This window comes from Chiloscyllium plagiosum, chromosome 32, assembly GCF_004010195.1.
Source record: "Chiloscyllium plagiosum isolate BGI_BamShark_2017 chromosome 32, ASM401019v2, whole genome shotgun sequence".
NCBI lineage: Eukaryota > Metazoa > Chordata > Chondrichthyes > Orectolobiformes > Hemiscylliidae > Chiloscyllium > Chiloscyllium plagiosum.
Window position 1 is genome coordinate 39,853,802 of NC_057741.1, and position 9,302 is coordinate 39,863,103.

The 9,302-nt window shown below is 44.5% G+C and overlaps 1 protein-coding gene across 1 annotated transcript in view; it reads right to left on the reverse strand.

Moving 5' to 3' along the window:
- LOC122539297 (SPARC-like protein 1) overlaps positions 1-3,934 on the reverse strand; it is a 19,419-nt gene extending 15,485 nt beyond the window's left edge. Inside the window, exon 1 of the mRNA XM_043673992.1 lies at positions 3,815-3,934. The gene's annotated coding sequence lies outside the window, so the exon portion shown is untranslated. The remainder of the gene's footprint in view (positions 1-3,814) is intronic.
- Positions 3,935-9,302: the final 5,368 nt, after the last annotated feature.

Sequence of the window (9,302 nt, forward strand, 5' to 3'; positions counted from 1 at the left end):
AGAGGGCAAGAGAGTGAGGGAGAGGGAGAGGAAGTGAGGGAGAGGGAGAGGGAGTGAGGGAGGGGGAGTGAAGGAGAGGTCTAGTTAATGTTTCGAGTCCAGTGAGTCTTCCTTAATCCTGAAGAAGTTATACTGTACTCAAAATATTAACTCTGTCTCTGCATCGATCTATGTCTCTCCACTCCCTCTCACCCCCACAGGTGCTGTCAGACCTGCTGAGTTTCTCCAGCATTCTTCCTGTGTTTGTTTCAGATTTCCAACATCTGCAGGATTTTGCAGTCAGGCCTGGAGGTGATAAGGTCATGAATAAGGGATTTATCAGTGCCTGGTTCCCCCAGATGTTTGGAGTCACAATATATTTATATCCAAATACAAGTTGGTTTGTAGAATTCCCAAAAGAAGCAAGTTCATTCTCAAGACTCATCCGACAAAGGAGGTGGAGCTAATTCCATAAAAAAAAGGTAGCCATGTTGTGGAGGTGCTAATGTTGGACAGGGGTGGGCCAAGTTAAAAATCACAAGACACCAGGTTATAGTCCAACAGGTTTATTTAAAATCACAAACTTTCAGAACACTGCTCCTTCGTCACTTCACCTGAGAGCAGGACTCTGAAAGCATGTGATTTCAAATAAACCTGTTGGACTATAACCTGGTGTCATGTGACTTCTGACTGTTAAAAAAAAGGAACTGGAGAGATGTTTGAGAATCAAGACTTTACAGGAGGGCATGTGGAACTAAACACAACTGCTCAATCGAGCATAAACACACAGACTTGAAAAGCCCAAAAACATCCTTCAGAACTACGGTTTCTGTCATTCAAACTTTTGATTTTCATGCTGAAGTAATGAATCGGAGATGGAACTAATTGTTTTACAGTTTGCTGACACTTTGAGGATTCTGTTCACACCTTCAGGAGCCTGGAGATTGCTACACCCTACAGTGTCTAACCCTACACTGTCATTAAGTGAATCAACATGGCCTAGTGAGACCACAGCAGACACTCAACACATGCTGTGGTCACATCCCTTCATGGGAGTGATCAACCACAGCCAGAGACAGAGACAGAGAGGAGAGTTATTGTGGAGATGCTGGATGACAGAGCACGGATTGACTCACCCCACAAGAGGCTGTGCATTTGATGAAAACACTATTGCTGCCTGAAACATGCCAATGATACTACCTTTCCCAAGCTTTCAAAGCTGGTTTAACTTGAAGAGTAGATTAAGTTTCAAGAAATTGAAAGTTCCTCACCATCACTGATGTTGTTTGGAGTCGGCCTATCTCTGAGATTATCTCCCCACCTCATTGCTGTAAGCTTCAATAGCCCTATTCCAAAATAAATTGATCAATCTCCATTTTAACATTTTCAACTGCCCTCAGCCTCAACAGCTTTTATGGGGGTGAGGGGTTTGGGGAGGGGTGGGGTTGGGGAGAGCAATATCCAGATTTCCACTCTCCTTTTTGTGCAGAAATGCTCCCAGACATTACCTCCAATGAACTGGCTGGGATTTTGAGGGTCTGCCCACTGGCCTGGATCCCAGGAACAGAGAGCTTTCTCTCTACATACCCTATCAATTCCTTTAATCATTTTAGAAATTTTAATCTGATAACATGCCTTACACTTCCATACTCAAAGGAGGGAGTAAAGGCCTGGTCTGTGCAACCTGCCCTTGCTATTAATTACCCCTTTTAACCCATCTATCCTTGCCCCCTTTTCTCTTTCTCAACTGTATCTATCATCCAAAAAGTGGCCTCCTCAGCACTGCCCTCTGATCTCATCTCCACTGTTACCAATCTGTTAGACTGCTTACCAACACCTCGGCCTGGGAACACAGAAATTTCTTCCAGTAATGTATATTCAGAAGACTGAAGCCAATGTCTTTCATCTCCATCACAAACTCTGCTTCTTCGCCATTAACATTCCTTTGTAACCTTCACGCCCGCACCCCCTCATCCCCTCCTACCCTCGCATACCAGAGTTTGCTGCACTTCCTCTGCCCTTAGGTAAGGAGACCCAGCATTTCAGGCACAGTCTCACCAAGCCTGTGTATACAATTGCGGCATGACTTCCTTACTCATGTCCGCCATTCCTCTGGCAATAAGGACCAATCACCGTATCAGCTTTCAGTGAATTTAGGGCTACCCTGATATCTTTGGACTTCAATGCTTCCCAAATGTACAAAATGCATTTCTGTTTTCCTTCCAAAGTGCAGAACTTCACTTTTATTCACATTATATTCCAGCTGGCCATGTTTTCGCCCATTCTTTTAGCCTGTCTAAACTCCCTAGTCATCTCTTTGCAAACTCCTCATAACTGACATTCCCAACTGTGATTGTGTCACCAGCAAAAATTGAAATCATGATACAGTATTTGGTTCCCCACATCTGAATCATCAATTAGTTACAACCTGACAATGACCAATTAATTCCTATCCCCTGTAATCTGTCTATTAACCAATTTCTAGTCCATGCCAGTATAATATCGCTAATCCCATAAGGCTCTAATCTTGCTCACTAATCAGGGTGGGACCTAATTAGTGTGTCTTCTAAAGATCCAAATATACCACATTCACTTGCTCTCCCTTATCAATTCTCCTAGTTATAGTCATCGAAAAATCTCAACAGATATCAAACACATTCTCCCTTTCAAAAATCTAACTGTCCTATCTTATCAAAATTCTCTGAAGGGTCTAATCATTCCATCCTTTATAATATATTCTAGTATTTCCCCACTATTGAGGTCAGGCTAACAGTTAAATATTGCCCCTGTCTTTTTATCTCCTTTCTTAAATAGTGGTGTTCCATTTGCAATCTTCCAGTCTGCAGCTACCATTTCAGATTTGATAGGATTTTGGAATGTGACCACCAATGCTTGCACTGCATCCCATTCAACTCTTTGGGATATCGGGATTTCATCAAACTTCCGTCCTATTCACTTCCCAAGTTTTTTTTCTACCAATGCTGATTTCTTTCAGTTCCTCATTCTTTCTACTCTGTTTGTTTCCTGGTATTGCTGAAGACTTTTCTCGTATCTTCCTCTATGAAGGCACAGAGTATTTGTTTCGAGTATCTGACATTTCCTTATTCCCTGCTATATCTTATCTCCAGCAATAGTTAACCCATACTTGTCTTTGCTAATCTTTTCCTTTTTAACCTATTGGTATTTTTATAAACAGTTGCTTGGGTTTCCTTTGCTAAATTCTAAATTACTCCCAATTATCAGGCTTACTTTTATTTGGGCAACTTTATAAGACACTTCCTTTGCTTAAATACACTCTTTAACTTTATTTGTTAGCCACTGTTGGATCTCATTATCTGCTGGAAGTTTGTGCCTCCAAGGCAGGTATATTTGTTGTAAACCACGTCTTAATCATTTAACGCCTGTTATATCTTTTAGTATAGCTTCCCAATCAACCACAAAGATTCTACATCACAATGTAAATGCCTGTGAAAAGATGCACAACTTAAACAATCTCTGGCAGCTGACAAAAAAATTAAGTTCAGGAATATTTACAAATACCTTAAATGCGAGTTTTCATACAAATAAGCTTTCATTATTACTAACAAAAATCCCTTTCCTGAGGCAGTCACTACAGCAAAGAAACTCTTAAAAAATTACTTTAGATCAGTTTAAATACTGAAAGCAATTATTGTTCAATTTTTTCTTACAAATGATGACAAATGTTTTCAGTTCTTTCTTCAAAGATATAACATCAGTGAACATTTCTCAAACTGTTAAATTGATATTTCAGTAACTCAGTTATTGTACTTGAATAAACGTAACATGAAGGAGATTAACATATTTCTCTCATTACCTCACCACTTTAGAAAGATGCAGAGATCACAGGAGTCAAATAGGATCTGGCACAAAGTCTGTCTCAGCTGTGAATGGACTAAACCGTGCTGGAGAAGCAAGATCAGTCTCAGTGTCTGAGCAGCGCTCAGCCTCTGGAAACTTATTCTCCTGGATTTCAGACCCTGCCCTAGTCACAGCCAATCACAGCTTCCAGGATCTGATGAAATGAGGTGTTACCACCACCATTAACCCTCCAGACATTAGTCACTGGGAGGTGGGGAATGGCATCGTTTACCCTCAGTTAATCTTTGCTGACTGTGCACAGGTTCATAAGAATTTCTTAACTCGTGCTTTATCAAAACCACAAAGACTTCGAACTTAGGAAAGGTGGATGCTGGAGATTTCGAAATAAACGCAAAGAATGTTGGAGAAACTCCTTAGGTCTGGCAGCTTCTGGGGAGAGAAAAACAGAGCTAATGTCTCAAATCCAGTGACTCTTCATCAAAACTGAGAACAAGTCAGGAGTGTGTTTCAAGCCATTCCACACCCGAAATGTACATTGTCAATGTTGGAATTAAACATTCGATAGACCCATAAATGGTGCAGTGTTATGGTAATGAGAAAATCTGACAGTATCACTGGGACATTAATACAGTGGCCCTGGTCTAATGCCTGGGACAGGGGGTCAAATCTCACCATTGCAGAAGGTGAAATTTAAATTCAGTAACATCTGGAATAATAAGAAGCTAATCTAAAGACACCGACTGTCAATTGTCGTAAAAAGCCACCTGGGTCACTAATGTCCTTCGGGGAGCTGATGTGTGACTCCAGTCCCACAGCAATGTGTGTGAAACTTAACTATCCTCAGAAATGGTCCAGTGAGGATTTCACTTAAAGGGCATTTAGGAATGGGCAAGATATAATGACCCAGCTACAGCACCCACACCCTGTGAGGGAGTGAAAAAGAAAGAGCAGATAACTGGAGCACAATCTAGGCGGACAGACCTACAGTCCCCTGAAAGTGACAACACAAGTGGATAAGGAAGAAAGCTTTTAGCATGTTTGCCTTCATCAGTTGGGGCATGGAGGATCAAACTTGACAGGACATGTTATAGCTGTATCGAATTTGGAAGATGATGTACAGTTCTGGTCTCAACACTACCAGAAGGATGTGGAGGCTTTGGAGAGGGTACAGAAACAGTTACCAGGATGTTGCCTGGTTTGGAGTTACAAGGAAAGATTGGACAAAGTTAGTTTTCACATGAACATCAGAGACTGATAAAGGGTGACCCAAATATGAGAGGCAGAGATAGAATGGATAGTCTAGGACCTTTTTCCCAGGGAAGGAATGGCAATTCCTGGGGGACATAGGTTTAAGATAAAAGGGGTAAGGTTTAAAGGAGATGTGAGAGGCAAGTATTTTAAACAGAGGGTGGTAAGTGTCGGGAAACCTCTGCTGAAGGAGGTGGTGGAGGCAGAGACAATAACAAGATGTTTAAGAGACACCTTTACAGATATATGACTAGTCAGGGAGGAGAGGGATACAGACTATGTAGAGGTATAAGGTTTCAGATTAGAAAGGCATCATGTGCTAGCACAATCTTTGTGGGCCAAAGGGCTTGTTCCTGTGCTGTGCTGTTCTTTAAACTTGATAGTACCTGAAAGAGAAGACTAATTCTTTGACTCCTTGTCCATAGTCTCCAGGTGGACACTGCCCTCAGTGTGTCTAACATAGAGTCATACAGCACAGAAACAGAGCCCTCAGTCCAACCAGTCCATACCAAACATCATCTCAAACTTAGCTAGTCCCACCAGCCCCTGCTCCCGGCCCATATCCCTCCAAACCTTTCCTACTCATGTACTTAGACAAATGCCTTTCAAATATTGGCACTGTACCCGCTTCCACCACTTCCTCAGGAAGTTCGTTCCACATGCAAACCACCCTCTGCAAAAACACCTGCCCTTCATGTCTTCATTTCTACTCTCCCTCATTTATTTCTGTTGTGACTTTATGTCCTGTCTTCTTTTTTATACATTCAGGGAAAATATATGACTTGAAATCCTGATTTGGAAACATATCGCCGTTCCTTCACTGTCACTGGCTCAGAATCCTGGAATCCCCTCCCTAAGGGCATTGTGGGTCTACCTACAGCACATGGACTGCAGCGGTTCCAGAAGGCAGCTCACCCCCACCTTCTCAAGGGGCAACTAGGGTCAGGCAATAAATGTTGGGCCCAGCTGGTGGCACACCAGTCCCTTGAATGCTTTATAAATACTCAGATCTCTGTCATTTAATCCAGTCAGTGACACAGAGACAGGTTTTTAGCCTCTGCTCACAGTAATGTAATGATAAAAGAGTCAACGTTGATGTACAATTGGGCCTAAATGTCCTTGTACACTGGTCAATGAAAGCAAGTGTGCAGCTGGGGCAGGGAGTGTGAAGGTTAATGGTATGTTGGCCATAAGTACATTAGGAGCACACACACCTGCCTGGGCCCCACAGACACACATCACCGCCCAGCACACAGCAGCCCCACAGTGCACTCCACAGCAACCTCAGGCTTGGGCACGTCCCTGCCTCAGGCCATTCACTTGTTCATACAAATACATTCACCAGAATGAAGTCTGCTCATGATGTCATCTGTGGCTCAGTTAGGAAAACCATCACATCAGAGTCAAGCTTCAATCCCAGGATTGGAAAAAGGACAACAGTGCCAGAACAGAGCTGAGGGAGTGCCACACTGTCGAGGGTCAGTGCTGAGGGAGTGCCGCACTGTCAGAGGGTCTGTGCTGAGGGGGTGCCACACTGTCGGAGGGTCAGTGCTGAGGGGGTGCCACACCGTCGGAGGGTCAGTGCTGAGGGAGTGCCGCACTGTCAGAGGGTCAGTGCTGAGGGAGTGCCGCAGTGTCAGACAATCAGTGCTGAGGGAGTGCCGCAGTGTCAGACAATCAGTGCTGAGGGAGTGCCGCACTGTTGGAGTGTCAGTGCTGAGGGAGTGCCGCACTGTCGGAGGGTCAGAGCTGAGGGAGTGCCACATTGTCCGAGGGTCAGTGCTGAGGGAGCGCCGCACTGTCAGGTGGTCAGTGCTGAGGAAGTGCTGCAGTGTCAGAGGGTCAGTGCTGAGGGAGTGTCAGACTGTCAGAGGGTCAGTGCTGATGGAGTGCTGCACTGTCGGAGGGTCAGTTCTGAGGGAGTGCCGCACTGTCAGAGGGTCAGTGTTCAGCCATGGGGCGGTGGGGTTGATTGGTCCGGGTGTCCGAGATGTTCTCTAAATTACTCTGCGAGAAGGCGTCCAGTCTCCCCAACGTAGAGGAGACCGTTTCAATATTAGTCTAGAGTTTGGGTCTGTAATATATGTTCACATCAGGAGCTGGAATGACCATTTGTTGAATCGTTCATTACCACCTTCACCATGTCTCGGTCTCCTGCGCTGGCAACATTGGGCACAGAAACCCTGCTGGAGGCTAAACCCACATCACAGGCACAACGGACAGAGTGGGCTAAGGTGGGCCTTTATGTACAATTTTAATCCAAGACCACCCAAGTTCTCACAGTTGGATATAAAAGGTCCCATTGCATTATCTGACTGAAAACAGGATGGGGATGGGGGGCTAGCTGTAAGTGGCAGGAGATGTCTCTTCAATGTCCTGGGGCCAATAATTATTCCTCAATGAATATCAGAGAAAGAAGAAATACAGACTAACTGATTGTTATAGAGGTTTATAAAATCATGAGGAGTCTGGACAGGGGTGAATAGTCAAGGTCCTTTCCCTGGGGTGGGGGAGTCCAGAACTAGAGGGCATAGGTTTAGGGTGGGAGGGGAAAGATTTAAAAGGGACCTAAGGGGCAACCTTTTTACACAGAAGGTGGTGTGTGTATGGAATGAGCTGCCAGAGGAAGTGGTGGAGGCTGGTACAATTGCAACATTTAAAAGGCATCTGGATGAGTATATGAATAGGAAGGGTTTAGAGGGATATGGGCCAAGTGCTGGCAAATAGGACTAGATTAGGTTAGGATATCTGGTTGGCATGGATGGGTTGGACCGAAAGGTCTGTTTCTGTGCTACACATCTCTATGACTCTATGATTACACTGTTCTTTATGGGATCTTCTTGTGCACACATTGGCTACTTGCATTTCCTATGTTACAGCAGTGACCAAGCGCACTGACTGTCGAATATGTGGGATGTACCGTGCTGCAAGTCTTTGTTTAACTGGAGGTTTCTCTCTCCCAAGCCTTGGTGGTCCACTGATGTGGATGTGTCTGTTTTGTGGGAATTAATCCCTGAGGGGAAACACACCATTTAAACTCTAACCCTATCGCTGAGTGGCCTTCACTGAAAACACCTTTGGATCCTCAAGTTGCCTTTCTATCACTGTGTTCCCCTCCCAGTTCACTTGCTCATTCATTAGCTGGGGAAAGGACAGGGTATGACTGGTCTGGGCATGAAGCGGTGGGGTTTGAGGGCCCTGTGAGGATTAGTCTCATTGCCTGCTGTGTATAGGTGCTGCTCATGCTCATGATGGGGCAGGGGGACACAGGGAGGAGCAGGAGGTAGACGATAGGAGGTGCGACCACACTTGGAATATTGTGTACAGTTCTGGTTGTCATATTTTGGAAAGGATGTGGAAGCATTGGAAAAGAGGAGAGGAGATTTACCAGGATGGTGCCTGGTCTGGAGAGAAGGTCTTATGAGGAAAGGCTGAGAGAATTGGGTCTGTTCTCATTAGCAAGAAGAAGGTTAAGATGGGATTTGATAGAGACATACAAGATGATTAGAGATTAGATAGAGTAGACAGTGAAAGCCTTTTTCCGAGGATGATGATATCAGCTTGTACGAGGGGGCATAACTACACATTGATAGATTTAATACAGCTGTCAGAGGCAGGTTCTTTACACAGACAGTGGTAAGGGTGTGGGATGCCCTACCTTCTAATGTAGTCAACTCAGCCACATTTCGGAGATTTAAACAATCCTTAGGTAAACACATGGATGATTTTGGGATAGTGTGGGGGGACGAGCTGAGAATAGTTCACAGGGCAGTGTAACATCGAGGGCTGAAGGGCCTGTTCTGCGCTGTATTGTTCTATGTTCTATGATAAGGGTTGGAGATGAGTTAGAGTTGAGGGAGGAGGAGTTGCCGCTCACTTGGCTGTTTTTAATAAAGCAAAGTTATGTTGCCAACACACGTTCAATACCTGTACTGCCCAAAGGCTCTGTCTTCCCAGTCGTGCCCCTGAACGGACTCTCAGGTTAAACTCGCTGCTAGCTGTCTCTCTCCATAAGGTCAGTTCCTCAGTGGGATATCCCTGATGGTGAAAGGTGTATATAACACATCATCATATCCTCCAGGGGAGTGGAAATGGTTGGTTCATATTATTGGAGACAGCGTGTTTTACAATCTGTGCTAAAATGAACCAGCCCAGGAGCATTAAATCTCATTGGCAGGTGATTTGTGGGATTGGGAGAAAGTGAGGACTGCAGATACCGGAAATCAGTATCAAAA